The sequence below is a fragment of the Pseudophryne corroboree genome, chromosome 1, assembly GCF_028390025.1.
Source record: "Pseudophryne corroboree isolate aPseCor3 chromosome 1, aPseCor3.hap2, whole genome shotgun sequence".
NCBI lineage: Eukaryota > Metazoa > Chordata > Amphibia > Anura > Myobatrachidae > Pseudophryne > Pseudophryne corroboree.
In genome coordinates this window covers 1,148,943,739-1,148,960,348 of record NC_086444.1, presented here as the reverse complement: position 1 = coordinate 1,148,960,348, position 16,610 = coordinate 1,148,943,739, and the positions used below count along the sequence as shown (strand labels likewise).

The 16,610-nt window shown below is 44.1% G+C and overlaps 1 long non-coding RNA gene across 2 annotated transcripts in view; it reads left to right on the top strand.

Moving 5' to 3' along the window:
* LOC135002272 (uncharacterized) overlaps positions 1–15,769 on the top strand; it is a 192,728-nt gene extending 176,959 nt beyond the window's left edge. For both annotated transcript variants that reach the window (XR_010203578.1, XR_010203532.1), the window contains exons 3-4: positions 11,107–11,157; positions 15,524–15,769. This is a non-coding gene — a long non-coding RNA (uncharacterized LOC135002272). The remainder of the gene's footprint in view (positions 1–11,106; positions 11,158–15,523) is intronic.
* Positions 15,770–16,610: the final 841 nt, after the last annotated feature.

Below are 16,610 nucleotides of genomic sequence, written 5' to 3'. Positions count from 1 at the left end.
TATCTCTCACTGATACCCCTCTCTCTCTCTCTCTCTCTCTCTCTCTCTCTCTCTCTCTCTCTTCCTGACACCCTCTCTTCTGTCTGTCTCTCCTTGACCCCCACTAGCCTTATGGATCTATTCATAAACCAGAGAAAAGCCCTGTTTCACAGAAAACAGGGATTTTCTCTGCTTTGTGCTATTCACAGAGTGGGTTACCGTGGAGAATGTCCTGACTTGTCCGGCCCCCCTGCTCCATGGCTGATTCACATCACCATACTTTAGCACTGGCCCTAGCTCTGTCTAATTAAGGGGAGAAGGGGGGTGGTTGGCTGGGAATATGAGTTCCACCACCTCTCCAGGACCACTTTAAGCCCTGATTTTATCTATGGGGGTCATTTCGAGTTGATCGCTAGCTGCCGTTGTTCGCAGCGCAGCGATCAGGCAAAAAATCGGCACTTCTGCGCATGCGTATGGCGTGCAGTGTGCACGCGCGACATTCTTTCACAAAAAAACTATGCAGTTTTACACAAGGTTGAGCGACTCTTTTCAGTCACTCTGCTGATCGCTGAGTGACTGACATGAGTGGTGCGTTTCTGGGAGGTAACTGACCGTTTTCCGGGAGTGTGCTAAAAAATGCAGGTGTGTCAGATAGAAATGCAGGCGTTCCTGGGGAAACGGAGGAGTGGCTGGCCGGACGCAGGGCGTGTTTGTGACGTCAAAGCAGGAACTAAACAAACTGAAGTGATCGCAAGGTAGGAGTAGGTCTGCAGCTACTTTGAAACTGCTTGAAAAAAATGTAACACTGTTCTGCTAACCTTTCGTTCGCACTTCTGCTAAGGTAAGATACACTCCCAGTAGGCGGCGGCTTAGCGTTTGCACTGCTGCTAAGAGCAGCTAGCGAGCGATCAACTCGGAATGAGGGCCATTATCTGTTTAATTGTATTGTGCGTTCAAGAGGTGTATCTTTGATTTTGATATATTTGTTATACTGGGTATATTGTACCTTGTTATCTTAATATTTGAAATAGCCTAATAAGATTGGAGGTTTAGGAGCACCATTTCTTTTTATATCTGTTACTATAGCAACATCCATTATTGGACCTGCACTGGCAATTTCATACTTCTTTTCACTAAGCCTTCACTAAACTTATCTTAAGGATCTTCACGCTGATCTCCTTACAAGATTGCAGCTGATGAGAAGACGTTATTTCTAACCGAGGAAGAATCTCTTACAATAAGTCATTCAGCATATATGTAACATTGTGAATATTACTATTTGACAGAAAGAATAGGAAATGTTAAGTGAAAGTTAAGATTTTTTGTAAAATCTACCTAGATGTGAGATTTGCATTTTTTTTTTTAAGATTTCCCTGAGTGACTGAGAAACAGTTATTCGGTAAAAGCAGATGTGTGTCACGTATAGGTTGCTGCACGTGGCTTTCTATATTAACAAGGATTATATAACTCAGTACTTGTGAATCACTGTCTGCTACCTTTACTCACGCTGAGCTCTTGGGGTCTAGTCAGGTCCTCTTAGACACGTGAACGTGTAAAGGGAAGTCGGTTACAGTATTGGGGCTTTTGGACAACTTTTTTTATATTTTAAGCATAGACTCTATTTTTCCATTTGTTGCTTCCCTCTCACCTACAGTATATGCGTTCTAAAGTGTATAGCTTCTTGTGGTTTGACTTCTATGAATGACTTACCAAAAAAAAAAAACCCTTGCTGCATATGTGGTTTGTTCCAACCAGAAATATACCCAGTTCTGCAATAATTCTATTTAGTTTAGTTAAACCTGGAATTCTGGTTGTGCTATTGGGCATTGCTTCAATCTCATTTTTCAACACAGCTTCGTAGTTTTTGTACTTGTATACAAGATGTGGGAGGATAAGCACAATAGGATTGCAGCTATCTGGGATGAGGGATGGAGACTGAAGATCAATCTTTTTCTCTTTCAATACAGTGCGTTTTATAGATGAATCCTGGAGACAATAGAATTGATCCAAAATTCATGATGCTGTCAGGGATAGTCTTACCTGTTCCCCAGTATATCTTGTTCCACTGCGTATTTGTTTCCTCCAACCTTTCACAAACTCGCCAACTGCGCATGCGTCATAATATCGACCCTTGATTATTCCCTGTATGAAATACAAAGATGATGATCTTGTATCGGATGTACAAACAATTCACCCTTTTTACATATAGTATTTTGCCATAATTAGAGGCCTGTTTATAATGTTTTGTAATTTTTGCTTAACTGTCATCTGTTATCACCATTTATCGCAGCTGTGGCAGGTAAACTTACACCTGCCACAGCTGCTATAACTACTGTGTGGCATAATATGAATTGAGGGCAATACTGTGTGGCATAATGTGAATTGGGGGCACTACTGTGTGGCATACTGTGAATTGAGGGCATGTGTGGCAGTACTAAAGAAAAGAAAGATGGACCATTAAAAGGTGAGTGGGTATAGAAGTGGTACGTATAATTGAGACTATTGGGGTTTGGTAGGAGTTAGCTTTGATCGTCAGAGCTCTCTAACAGATTATCACGGACTGGAGAGCTGGGGAGTTGCTGCGTATGCTCATCCTCACATTCTGAAAAGCAGGGGCTAACAGTCTCCTGCTCTCAGCACTAGTGTGTGTGTGTGTGTGTGTGTGTGTGTGTATATTGTGTATGTACAGTATGTGTGTGTGATATGCTATGTATGATTTTGCAATGTGTATATGTGTGCTGTGTGCTGTGCTATGTATGTGTGTGCTGTACTATGTATGTGTGTGTCTTGTTTGTGGTGAGCTACTGTATATATGTGTGCGTGTGTGTGCGCGTAATCTGTATGTGTGTGTGGTATACTGTGTATTTGTGTTTTGTACTATGTATGTGTGTGCAATGTGTGTGGTAAGCTATGTGTGTATTTGTGTGGTGTGCTATATATATATATGTGTGTGCTGTGTGTGGAAAGCTGTGTATACAGTATGTGTTTTTGTTAGAGATGAGCGGGTTCGGTTCTCAGAGAACAGAACCCTACCGGACCTCACGCTCCAAGCCCGGATCAGAGTCAGGCTCGGGTTTTCCTGCCTGACTCGGAAACCAGAACGAGGCAAAACGTCATCATCCCGCTGTCGGATTCTCGTGGGATTTGGATTCCATTTAAGGAGCCGCGCATCCCCGCCATTTTCACTCTGGCATTGGAGAGTGTACAGAGAGGATGTGTCTCCGTTCTCTCAGTGTCCTCAGTGTCCGTGTCTTGTGCTGAATCTGTCCAGTCACAGTGCTTGTGTCCCCTGCTGCCATATGTCCAGTGCTGCTGTATAGGGTGCTGTGTTGTGCTGCATCAGTTCAGGGTAGTGTAATTTGTGCTGCATCAGTCCAGTCACAGTGGTGGTGTCCTCTGCTGCCATATGCCCAGTGCTGCTGTATAATTAGCTGTGTTGTCCTGCATCAGACCAGTGGTAGTGTCCTGTGCATCAGTCAGTCCAGTGACCATTCACAGTGGTGTTGTCCTCTGCTGCCATATGCCTGTGCCGACGAGATGGGTTCCTGCACCCCGGACCCATACCTAGTATTAGGGACCCCCAGTGACGGAGACGCCTTGCCGAACGGCCTGGGGGCTTAACCCTATATCTGCAGATATACACAACTAAGATCTCCGTATTATCTGATTATTATGTAGTATTATTTTTCACTCAGTGTGCATTAGGGAACACAAATTGTTTTTTCTTGCATAGAATTACCCCTCCCTTTTAGCACCTGAGTGACATCACAATCTGATTGAGCAGCTTGCCAATATATGTGCATAATAGTTGGAGAGGCATGGATGGGTCAGCATTAGGAGGGATTGCTGACTCCAGAGTGCCATTGGAGAAGTTAGAGGTGTCTCCAGGTAAGCTGGCTCTCAGATGTTGTAGGAGCCATTATCATGTGGCCTAACACTGGGCATTCAGACCCAGACATATGTGTTATTATTTATGGGGTGGGTGTGGGGTGCGGTGGCCCCTATGTTGGTATGGCTGGGCGGCTTCAGGTCGGTACACCCTAACACTTTATTAACACTTATGATTTTACCTATCACTTTGTATATATTTTTGTATTATTTTAATCACCCTTCACTTACATAGCACTTATGCGCTTCTTATTAACCCTTATTAATTTTCACCTGTGTGCTGACCTGGGGTAGCTGACCTGTGCCGACGAGATGGGGTCCTGCACCCCGGACCCATACCTAGTATTAGGGACCCCCAGTGACGGAGACGCCTTGCCAAACGGCCTGGGGGCTTAACCCTATATCTGCAGATATACGCAACTAAGATCTCCGTATTATCTGATTATTATGTAGTATTATTTTTCACTCAGTGTGCATTAGGGAACACAAATTGTTTTTTCTTACATAGAATTACCCCTCCCTTTTAGCACCTGAGTGACATCACAATCTGATTGAGCAGCTTTCCAATAAATGTGCATTGTCCTGCATCAGACCAGTGGTAGTGTCCTGTGCATCAGTCAGTCCAGTGACCATTCACAGTGGTGGTGTCCTCTGCTACCATATGCCCAATAATGCTGTATAATTAGCTGTGTTGTCCTGCATCAGACCAGCGGTAGTGTCCTGTGCATCAGTCAGTCCAGTGACCATTCACAGTGGTGGTGTCCTCTGCTGCCATATGCCCAGTGCTGCTGTATAATTAGCTGTGTTGTCCTGCATCAGAACAGTGGTAGTGTCCTGTGCATCAGTTAGTCCAGTGACCAGTCACAGTGGTGGTGTCCTCTGCTGCCATATGCCCAGTGCTGCTGTATAATTAGCTGTGTTGTCCTGCATCAGACCAGTGGTAGTGTCCTGTGCATCAGTCAGTCCAGTGACCATTCACAGTGGTGGTGTCCTCTGCTGCCATATGCCCAGTGCTGCTGTATAATTAGCTGTGTTGTCCCGCATCAGACCAGTGGTAGTGATTGTGCATCAGTCAGTCCAGTGACCATTCACAGTGGTGGTGTCCTTTGCTGCCATATGCCCAGTGCTGCTGTATAATTAGCTGTGTTGTCCCGCATAAGACCAGTGATAGTGTCCTGTGCATCAGTCAGTCCAGTGACCATTCACAGTGGTGGTGTCCTCTGCTGCCATATGCCCAGTGCTGCTGTATAATTAACTGTGTTGTCCTGCATCAGACCAGTGGTAGTGTCCTGTGCATCAGTCAGTCCAGTGACCATTCACAGTGGTGGTGTCCTCTTCGACATCTTTGCATGAGGTGCTGTTTGGGGCCCAGTTTTTGAAAAGTGCCATCCTATCTGACCAATGGCGGAACTAGCGAGCGGTGGGCCCAGGTGCGACAAAATGCTTTGCCCCCCCCCCCCCCCTATCCCATCCAAGTCCACCCCTTCACCCCTGGAGAGGATCTGGTGAGGGGGACCTGCTCAGGGCCAGGGAAATGGATACCTAGCAACAGTGCCGTAACTAGACATTTTAGCGCTGTGTGCAAGAAAAGGCATCGGGGCCCCCGCTCTATGTAAAACAGAAGCAGTGCGCGTTGTAGGCGCGTGCAAAAAATATAGGGGCGTGGCTTCGTGGGGAAGGGGTGTGGGCCACAAAATAATACCAATTCATATAATGGTGCACAGTAGTCTCCATTATTCAAATTATACCACACAGTAGCGCTGCTACACCAGGTAGAGCCCCTTTTACACCTTACGGTGGACAGATTCCCCTACTTACACATTACGGCAGACAGCGTCCACCTTTTACACATTATGGCAGACAGCGTCCCCTTTTTACACATTATGGCAGACAGCGTCCCTTTTTACACATTACGGCAGACAGCGTCACGTTTTTACACATTACGGCAGACAGCGTCCCCTTTTTACACATTACGGCAGACAGCGTCCCCTTTTTTACACATTACGGCAGACAGAGTCCCCTTTTTTACACATTAAGGCAGACAGAGTCCCCCTTTTTACACATTACGGCAGACAGCACCCCCCTTTTTACACATTACAGCAGACAGCATCCCCCTTTTTACACATTACGATAGACAGCTCCCCTTTTTTACACATTACGGCAGACAGCGTCCCCTTTTTACACATTACGGCAGACAGCGTCCCCTTTTTTACACATTACAGCAGACAGCGTCCCCCTTTTTACACATTACGGCAGACAGCGTCCCTTTTTTACACATTACGGCAGACAGCGTCCCCTTTTTACACATTACGGCAGACAGCATCCCCTTTTTTACACATTAAGGCAGACAGAGTCCCCCTTTTTACACATTACGGCAGACAGCGTCCCCTTTTTACACATTACAGCAGACAGCATCCCCCTTTTTACACATTACGATAGACAGCTCCCCTTTTTTACACATTACGGCAGACAGCGTCCCCTTTTTACACATTACGGCAGACAGCGTCCCCTTTTTTACACATTACAGCAGACAGCGTCCCCCTTTTTACACATTACAGCAGACAGCTTCCCTTTTTTACACATTACGGCAGACAGCGTCCCCTTTTTACACATTACAGCAGACAGCGTCGCCTTTTTACACATTAAGGGAGATAGATAGATAGATAGATAGATAGATAGATAGATAGATAGATAGATAGATAGAGACATATATAGAAAAAATAGATTATACTCACTTTCTCCGCTGGCAGTCAGGCTCCTCTGTGCTGGCAGATCCCGGGCAGGGAAGAAAAAGGAGGAGGGAGGTGGAGGAGGGAGCCACAGCAGCGCAATGTAATTGGTGGAGGCGCTGCTGCAGCTGTCCCTCTCCTTCTCCATAGGCTGTTCTCCGCCACTGTGATGAGGAAGCGCATTCCAGCATTCACAGCGGCGGAGGACAGCCTATGGAGAAGGAGAGGGACAGCAGCAGCCGCGCCTACACCTATACTGCGCTGCTGTGGCTCCCGAGTCCCCCTCCTTCCTCCTCCTTCTCCCCCTCACCCAACCAGTGGCCGCTGCGCTCTTCTCCTCGGCGGGCAGCGGTGGCCCGCAGCACACAGCGGCATGTAATGAGTCAGTTTGACTCATTACATGCCGGCTGGCTTTGGGCCCCTTGACAGTGGCGGGCCCCAGTGCAAGGCACAGCTTGCACTGGCGGTAGTTCCACCACTGTGTCTGACACTGCCATATGAGTCCAGGGCTACTGCTGTATTAGTCCTGGGGTACTGCCGTATAAGTCCACCAATTGCAGAATTTTTGAAAAATGGCAGGGGCGTGCAGGAGATGCTGTCAGTGGACCGAACAATTGCGGGTCACTTTCGACATTCAGCCACTGCGTGACACTACTAGATGGGCCAGGTGGTTGTGTCGCTTAGCTTAGTCATACAGTAACCTCGGTGCACCTATTTTTCTTCTGTGCATCATGTGCTGTTTGGGGCCTTTTTTTTGGATATCTGCCCTGCTCTCTGCCTCTGCAGTGCCACTCCTAGTTGGGCCAATTGTTTGTGTTGCTTGGCTTAGTCATACAGGTACCTAATTGCACCTCTTCTACATCTTTGCATGAGGTGCTGTTTGGGGCCTAGTTTTTGAAAAGTGCCATCCTGTCTGACACTACAGTGACACTCCTAGATGGGCCAGGTGTTTGTGCCGCACACTTGTGTCACTTGACTTAGTCATACAGCAGCCTCGGCGCACCTCTTTTTCTTCTTTGCATCATGTGCTGTTTGGGGCCTTTTTTTTTATATCTGCCCTCCTGTCTGACACTGCAGTGCCACTCCTAGATGGGCCAGGTGTTTGTGCTGCACACTTGTGTCGTTTAGCTTAATCATACAGCCACCTCGGTGCAACCTGTTGGCCTAAAAACAATATTGTGAGGTGTTCTGAATAGCCCGGAAATGAGTGGAAATGAATGTTATTGAGGTTAATAATACTGTAGGATCAAAATTACCCCCAAATTCTGTGACTTTAGCCATTTTTATGTTTTTTTCAAAAATCATCCAGATCCAAAACCAAAACACTAAAGTGTGGTTTTGGCAAAACCAAGCCAAAACCAAAATACGAAAGTGGAATTAGAACCAAAACCAAAACACAAAACACGAAAAGTGCCAGCCGCACATCTCTAGTTTTTGTGTGCAATATGTGTGTGGTTTGGAGTTCAAAAAGGGATTAATTAATAACGAGCGCATGAGATTATGTGGCAGTCACAAAAATATTCTCTATTATATGCTGGGCACTGGGATACTCTCTGTATGGTATGGTTACCTTATTGTATGGTTGCACTTATATACTTTCTGTGTTTTATATTTGTCTCTGGAATGCTCCCTGTTTTGAACATCAGACTCTGTAATGCTCTATGTCTTGTTTATCTGTTAATAGAATGCTCTCTGTATAGTATATTAATCTCTGGGATGCTCTCTGTGTTTTATATTGGCATCTGGGATGCTCTCTTTATGGTATGGCAGGCACTGAGACACATTCGGTAACATTACAGTGTTTGCTAGGTATATTTTACAGTGTTCTCAATAGTATATTGGTTTTGGGTATACTCTCTTTATTATGGTGGTCATTCCGAGTTGTTAGCTCTGTAATTTTCTTCGCATCGCAGCGATTTTCCGTTAACTGCGCATGCGCAATGTTCGCACTGTGACTGCGCCAAGTAAATTTGCTATGCAGTTAGGTATTTTACTCACGGCATTACAAGGTTTTTTCTTCGTTCTGGTGATCGTAATGTGATTGACAGGAAGTGGGTGTTTCTGGGCGGAAACAGGCCGTTTTATGGGAGTGTTTGAAAAAACGCTACCGTTTCTTGGAAAAACGCGGGAGTGGCTGGAGAAACGGAGGAGTGTCTGGGCGAACGCTGGGTGTGTTTGTGACGTCAAACCAGGAACGACTAGCACTGAACTGAGCGCACTGGAAGAGTAAGTCTCGAGCTACCCAGAAACTGCACAGAGAAGTCTTTTCACAATATTGCGAATCTTTCGTTCGCAATTTTGATAAGCTAAGATTCACTCCCAGTAGGCGGCGGCTTAGCGTGTGCAAAGCTGCTAAAAGCAGCTTGCGAGCGAACAACTCGGAATGAGGGCCTATATATGTTTTTTGGATGTTCCATGTATTGTATGGATGTTGCCTGCCGTTGTTGTGATTCTGTCTACTATTGCATATTGCATTGGTCTTGACTTAAGGCAATGATACACTAACCCGGACAACTTTTGTGTTGGCCCCTCTTGTAGTCAATTCGCTTCAACCTACTGTATGTGAGGCCACTTGAAGATTTATTTCCAGGCAAACTTGAGACTCAGGGAAAAATTAAATAAAAATGTAATTACTAGAAAATACTTAAGTATAACAGAGAATGGTTAATTACGCAGTTTTGAATTTGCATCTATTGTTGTTGCAATTAGGTTAGAAATGACTTGAGAATAAGCAAGTACACATCTTCATAAAAAAGTATAGTGGTGTGCGCTGTATTGTTTTCAAATGTTTTTGATGCTTTACGTACTTTACGAATATGAATTCCTATTAACTCAGCATAAGCACACACGTATGTTTAGCAATCACAATGCGATAATAGCTAGCACAGAGAAACCCCAGACATTCAGTAAACAGCTTTTTACATCACATATCCATAAGTGTCACTGACATGAGCTAACCACATCCTCTTGTTGCTAACATTTTCATCTTCAGCATGCTATACTGTATGTGCAACAAACCGCCATCTGCGTACATCGGTAGCGCCGCTGCCTGAATAACAAACACTTAAAAAATAAGGAAGTACATAACATTGATGTAATATCACTTTTTTTTTTATCAGCAACGAGTTGGTTACAGTAATTAGGGGGGGGGGGGGGAATGTGTAAACCATTGAACAAGTGTTCACTATTCTCCTAAACATCTATTTTTGCACAGTGTGAAACATAGCAAACTCACAAACATAATAAACATCTTAAACATTGAACAGCATTCTAATTCCCGGGATGGCGGCGTCAGTATGGTGACTGGCGGGATCCCAAGCGCCGGTCACCCATACCCAACCCGGTTGATATTACCATCATTTATTTAAGGCAGCTGCGACCCCCTGTTTGTTGAAGGGATATACAGTAGGTGCCAGCATGCTATATAAGGGGAGCATAGTGTGACCAGTGGTCTCACTCATGGCTGTTTGCAGTCCCTTCACTTACACCCCTATGCTGTACCTGCCTTTAGCCCACAATCCCGTTAACATGTGCTTACATGCTCCCATTCCTCTAGCCCAGGCTTTTTCAACCAGTGTGCCGTGGCACACTAGTGTGCCGCAACCAGTTGCAAGGTGTGCCGCGGAGCCAGAGCAGCTTCCTGCACCTTCAGAGTGAACTGTTGGCCCGGGCTCTTCTTAGAGGATCAGTCATGCTCTGGCCGTGACCTATGCCTTGAAGATGCGGCGGTGTGATATCATAGGTCACAGCCGCCGCGTCTCACCACCCACCCAGCCCACCCACCTGCATACACATCTTCCAGTTCCCGCCTGCATACACAGCTTTCCTTGCCAACCCACGTCCACACCTGTCCGACCGCCCCCGCTGCTCAGTATTCGCAGCACTCCACTATGAACAACCCCCGCCACTGAGGGACAGGGAGGAGGACAGCTGACCAGTAGGGGCTAATATTTGTTATTTTATTTCTCCTGTGGGGAACAATAGAATTTATGTGGGTAAAATAAGGATTCATGGATTTATGGGGGGGAACAATGTGAATAATTCATGTGGGGAGCAATGTTGATTAATTTATGTGTGAGCAACATGATTTATGTGGGAAGCAATGTGATTGATTTATGTGGGGAACAATGTGATTGTTTTTTTCTGTGTAGGCCAATGTATGTGTGGAATTTTTTTACTGTGAGGGCCAATGTGTGTTTTTTGTTTTTTTCTGTGGGGAACTGATGGTGTGCCTTGGCAATTTTAAAATATTGTTCGGTGTGCCGCGAGTAAAAAAAGGTTGAAAATCACTGCTCTAGCCAATAGCCTTGGGGCTGGCCAGGGTCTGTGCTCGATAAGTGGGTCCAGCACTATACGCTTCTGATCTGATTTGGAATGTTGGGAAAGGGGGCATGGATTAGAAGGGCGTCCAGAATAATTAGGTTTCCTTAACACCCACAGATGCTGAAGAGCGAGGGAATGAGACACAGTTTCCACCTCTGCCTAAAACTCTCCTATTCTTTATTCTCAGCCACAGTGCAGTGCCCAGTCCTCTGCTCAGGCTGTAAAGATGGGGTACATGGTGAGTATTTTGAGGGCACAGGATTCAGGGTTGTAAGTTTGTGTTTTGTGGTAAAATAGGAGTACACAGTCATGGAGCCTGTGGTAGTGGTTAACACAATTTTCCACTCTTACTATTTCTGATTTAGTTCACAGCCTATCTTAATTTGGTCAGCACCTATAACAAACGTGTGTCATAGAACTTACCCGTCCCTGCACAGGTGATATAGGATGGGACTAGTGAGCTCCCAAATTGTCCAAGGTGTGCTCAGGAGAGACCAATCTCTTTCACTGACGGGTAAAACAAGATGCCGAAACCCATTTTGTCAATAATGGCCCATTTACCAGTGAGTGGTCCATCCTTGGTATTTTTCCTAAAGGACAGGGAATCAATCAGGGCTGTAGGAAACTGCTATTGACATTGGGGGTAATTCTGAGTTGATCGCAGCAGGAATTTTGTTAGCAGATGGGCAAAACCATGTGCACTGCAGGGGGTGCAGATATAACATGTGCAGAGAGAGTTAGATTTGGGTGGGTTATTTTGTTTCTGTGCAGGGTAAATACTGGCTGCTTTATTTTTACACTGCAATTTAGATTTCAGTTTGAATACACCACAGCCAAATCTAACTCTCTCTGCACATGTTATATCTGCCCCCCCTGCAGTGCACATGGTTTTGCCCAAATGCTAAAAAAATTCCTGCTGCGATCAACTTGGAATTACCCCCCTTGAGTGCAGCAGCAAGGAAGAATGGATCCACCCCAAACCCATCACTTTTCGATTGTTCAGAGAGAAACTACACTTTATTTTTCATATGGAATGGTTGGAAACAATGGGGCTTATTTATCAACGAGAGATAAAACTAGTTATAAATGATAAAACACGTTGCATGAGATAAATGGTGCTGTAGCCAATCATCTCCTGTTGTGTTCAGCTCCTAACTGCCATGTCGGAAACAAAATATGTCAGGGTAGTCCTAACTGGCGCTAAGCTGCTCAGATGTAACAGATTTCGGAGTAAATGTCACCACATTTAAATCGAGAAATAAAAACCAGCAATTTGAAACACTGTCATACACCACAAGCGCTAGATTGAGATATCACCATAACGTCCCTTTTAGGCTGAATGACGGATCCTTTCCTCTCAGATGTATCTCCAATTCAGGTCAATAAAATATAGGCTTCCCAGGTATGGATACCATAAAAAAGACAAAATAACAAGGACAAACCAATGTGTAGTAAGTAATATCAACACTTATTAACTTTCATCTGGTGCCTTTAATGATTGAAGTGGATTCAAAGCGTACCCCACTCACACTGAAAATGAAAAGTGTAAAGCAGGGGGTCACCTTCATTTGTTCATGTAACACCCAGTGTGCCAGTGATGGTATCACACTCAGACTCAAGAGTGACTTGTGATAGTTTCCTGAAGAAGGCAGGAGATGCGTACCCCAACACTCACACTCGATGGACTGGTTGCAAATATGTAAAGGTATCTTTCTCTCCTTCAAGGAAAAAGGACAATCCAAAAATCACGTACCACAACTCACAATTAGAAGAACTGTGTAACTCCTATCAAGGTATCTTTAAATTTTCATATGAGGATCACAGCTGGAAATTTCTGGTATGGTCTCCAGGCGTTGGTCATGAATAAAGATAATAGAAACAGCCAATATGTAATGGGTCCTATTGAGTGTGGTATACACAATATTTCCAACAAACTTAGATGGATTTAGGGCATACCCCACTCACACGTGTATCAAGCACTCAAAGCATATAGCGGTTTCTTTATAGTAGAACATATACGGGGTTCAAACAGACTTCAAGAAGTAAACAGCGAATGCAGAAAAAATGTAATTAAAAAAAAAAAAATTGTAAAAAATCCGGATAAAATAGCTACTCACACTCCTGTTTGTCGTCGCGTTTCAGCCCACACCTGGGCCTTTATCAAGACATCAAGAAGTTTTTTCTGCAAGAGGTTACCATCTCTCTTTGCCGTTTTTACTTACTCTTTTTTATCATCATATGCACTGCTATGCAGGGTCATCCATGCATTTATTTTATTTCCATGTATTGTTAAATAAAATCTGTAACCCCCCATTTTTACTCACTTTGGTATGAGCATTGCTATATTTTCTTTTTCTGGGGTTCACGGAATAATACATGATATAAATACACAAGCTGCATTTGCCACTTGAAGCCCAAAGATACCTTGATAGGAGTCTTTTAACACATCAAACTGTGAGTTGGGGTACGCCATATTGAATTATCATCTATTACTCGGGGAAAAGTAAAGATACCTTTATGAGGTTACCACCCGCCTCCAAAGTGTGAGTGTCGGGGTACGCATTGGCTGTTTACTTCTTGAAGTCTGTTTGAACCCCGTATATGTTCTACTATAAAGAAACCGCTATATGCTTTGAGTGCTTGATACACGTGTGAGTGGGGTACGCCCTAAATCCATCTAAGTTTGTTGGAAATATTGCGTATACCACACTCAATATCAATAGGACCCATTACATATTGGCTGTTTCTATTATCTTTATTCATGACCAACGCCTGGAGACCATACCAGAAATTTCCAGCTGTGATCCTCATATGAAAATGTAAAGATACCTTGATAGGAGTTACACAGTTCTTCTAATTGTGAGTTGTGGTACGCGATTTTTGGATTGTCCTTTTTCCTTGAAGGAGAGAAAGATACCTTTACATATTTGCAACCAGTCTATGGAGTGTGAGTGTTGGGGTACGCATCTCCTGCCTTCTTCAGGAAACTATCACAAGTCACTCTTGAGTCTGAGTGTGATCCCATCACTGGCACACTGGGTGTTACATGAACAAATGAAGGTGACCCCCACAAAGAAACCCTGATGTGCTTTACACTTTTCATTTTCAGTGTGAGTGGGGTACGCTTTGAATCCACTTCAATCATTTAAAGGCACCAGATGAATGTTAATAAGTGTTGATATTACTTACTACACATTGGTTTGTCCTTGTTATTTTGTCTTTTTTATGGTATCCATACCTGGGAAGCCTAACTGCCATGTGTTTGAAAAAATCCTAGTAACTGACATATAAAAGGGATTAATTAATAACGAGCACATGAGATTATGTGGTTGTCACAAAAATATTCTCTATTATATGTTGGGCACTGAGATGCTCTCTGTAGGGTATGGGTGTCACTATTATGCTATCTGTATTGTATGGCGGTCACTAGTATAAAACACATTGCATATGATAAATTGTGCTCTAATCAGCTCCTGTTGTGTTCAGCTCCTGTCATGTGTTTGAAAAATGACAGTTGGGAGCTGATTGGCTGGAGCACCATTACTCATATGCAACAAGTTTTATCATTCACAATGAGTTTATTACTCATTGATAAATGGGTCCAACTCTTTGATAAGGAGACACAAGGGAGTAACATCTCTAGCATGAGGTTTGCTCTTTACTTAACGACAGTCCAATTATTTTGCCTGATGGCTGAGCACTGGGACACCACATCTCCTTAAGCATACTTTCTCATTTGGTATTGGTTTATATACTGATCTTCATCTTCATACTTGACGTTTGTACTATGTAACTATTCCTCAATTCATTCTACACTCTGCAGTCATAGTGACAATGGGTCTAATTCAGATCTGATCATTGCTGTGCGTGTTCGCACAGCAGCAATCAGGTCTGAAGTGCGCATGCGCCGGTGCCTACAGCTGTCTTAGACCTGCGATCGCCTCTTCCTGATTGACAGGCAGAGGCGGTCGCTGGGCGGGAGAGGGTGGGCCGGCGGCGTTTGGCCGCCGGTTAGGGGCATGGTCCGTGCAATGCAGGCATGCCCGGACCATTAGGGGGGCAGGCCACGGCGGCTGCGGGAAGCCACATGCAGCTGCTGCGACCTGGGCAGCGTCGAGTAGCTCCTGCCAGCGCGCAGGAGTTGCGCTGGCTGGGAGCTACTCCTACAGTACAAAAGCATCGCTGCTGTGCGATGCGTTTGTACTTGTACGACGGGGTCGGACCTGGCATGCGGGGCGGACTAGCTCTGTGCTGGACGTCCCCTCCGCATGTCAGGGAAGCTAATCGTAGATGTGCTAAATTTATCTCATCTACGATCAGGTCTGAAATGAATCACCCCCAATATCATTCATATTTACTCTTAAATTTCATTTGATCTTTGATGTGTACAGCCTTTTCCCTTGATCTATGTATGATGCTTTTGCTTAAATAAAAATATATTTAAAAAAAGATGCTATTACACGAAAATAATGGGGGTTGGGGATGTAGAAATGGGGTTTATGATGCGAGGACAGATTGGAGAGGATTAATCTAGAAATATTAAGCGTAGACAGGAGCATATTGGCAATATACGGTATCAGGACTTTTCCTTGTGTCATTATTAGACCGTGGCGTTGATGTCCAAGGATTCCTTTTAGCTGGCCCCTTCCATGGTACTGGTTGCTTTTTTCGTTGTTCCCTCGATCAGCCCTTGGCTCCTCTTGCTGGGATTTAGCACACAATGCAATGACACGTGAAGAGGATCAATGAGTGCAAAGGACCAGGATAAAGATGATAGAGTGGAAAGCAAGAGGACAGAAGGATGAAGGAATGCAATGTCTTAGTAAGTGGATAAAGAAGCATGAAAGATGGAAAAGGATTAGTATTTTACACTAGACTGCTTTCTATGTTGTATGACAGTCCTTAGGAATTTATCTCTACTGTATAGTTGTCCCTAGAACTTATCTCTGTATTGTATAGCAGTCACTGGGATGATCTCTATATTATATAGGATACCTAGAATGCTTTCTGTATGTATGTATGTATGTATGTATGTATGTATGAATGTATGTATGAATGTATGTATGTATGTATGTATGTATGTATGTATGTATGTATGTATGGTGGTCGCTAGAATGCTCTGTGCATTGTACAGGATATTGGTCACTAGGATGATCTCTGTAATATCTGACTGTCTCTTCTATGCTGTGATTGTTTTATGGCAGTCACTAGGATGCTTCATGTTTACTATGATTCTCTCTGTATTGTATGATGGCCACAAGGATGTTTTTGTTTTATACAACCATCTCTTGATTATGTTCTGTATTGTATGGCAGTCACTAGAATGCTTTCTGTATTTTATTATAGCTACTATGATGCAGTCTGTATTTCGCAGTAGTCTGCTGTCTGTATTGTATGATTCTTTATTGTACTGTATAATTGTCAATAGGATGCTCTGGGTGTTATATGGCTATGATGCTCTCAGTATTGCATGTCACTAAGATGCTCTGAGTTTGGGCCACAGGTAAGAAATGACTAAGTATTTTTTTTATTATTCCTATACACAGCTTACTATTTTCTTTTAAACCCTCTCTACTGTAAATCTGTGTTGATCCCATCTAGAGTTGGTTTGGTCCCTCCAAAATGAGGCTCATGAATTTCTTCAGCCAATTTAAGTTCCCAATACACCACTGTTTAGTGATAAACTTACTG